Source organism: Chrysochloris asiatica, unplaced genomic scaffold (assembly GCF_000296735.1).
Source record: "Chrysochloris asiatica unplaced genomic scaffold, ChrAsi1.0 scaffold00003, whole genome shotgun sequence".
Taxonomy (NCBI): Eukaryota; Metazoa; Chordata; class Mammalia; order Afrosoricida; family Chrysochloridae; genus Chrysochloris; species Chrysochloris asiatica.
This window is the reverse complement of record NW_006408521.1, coordinates 52,349,103-52,349,765: the sequence shown is the minus strand read 5'-3', so window position 1 is coordinate 52,349,765 and position 663 is coordinate 52,349,103. Positions and strand designations below refer to the sequence as shown.

General features: G+C 46.8%; 1 protein-coding gene across 1 annotated transcript in view; it reads right to left on the bottom strand.

Moving 5' to 3' along the window:
* BTBD16 (BTB (POZ) domain containing 16) overlaps positions 1-663 on the bottom strand; it is a 73,444-nt gene that overhangs the window by 72,361 nt on the left and 420 nt on the right. The window lies entirely within an intron of this gene.

The following is a 663-nucleotide window of genomic DNA, read 5'->3' as shown; positions in this document are numbered from 1 at the left end:
CTTTCTGGTTGCCACCAGGTAGATGTGATCAGGAGATGGGCTTCCCTTTTCACTCTTCTTCCTGAGAAATTTCAAGATGCCACTGTTGGTCGTTGTAATGTAATTCAGGATTTAATTTTTGGCCTATTTCCTTTTTAGTCTGCCTGTCCCACTCCACAATCCCCGTTCAGGCCTTTTTCTTAGTGATAAACAGTTCAGGGCCAGCTGTGGCTATTTTAAGTGGAAACTGTCACTTTAAATTTCAAAATCTGTGCACATGCACAGTAGAACCCTTCAGGGGTAGGGGTGTCCATTTGCTCAGGCCCCGCTCTAGTCAACAGAATGGAGGTGCTCAGACAGCGAGAGACCAATGAACAGATACCGCCCCCCCCCCAAAAAAAAAAAAAAAAAAAAGAATGAACACACCTTTATCTGCAAGGTCCGTCAGGCATCTGTGGCTGCTCTGATCCTTCCCCTGCTTGGTCCCTCCCAAGATGGTGGCTCCGGGAGCAGCTGAGCATCTTGAATTAGAAAGCAATGGATTTCTTGCTTCTGCCACAAATTCCCCTAGCTGTAAGCCTTCCAACCTTCTAAATATTCCTTTATATGTGGTTCAGAGTTCTGGCACCATCCCCAGAGCCTGCTTGGTCTGGTATTCTGTTGTTGCTGATGGAACCCCTCACT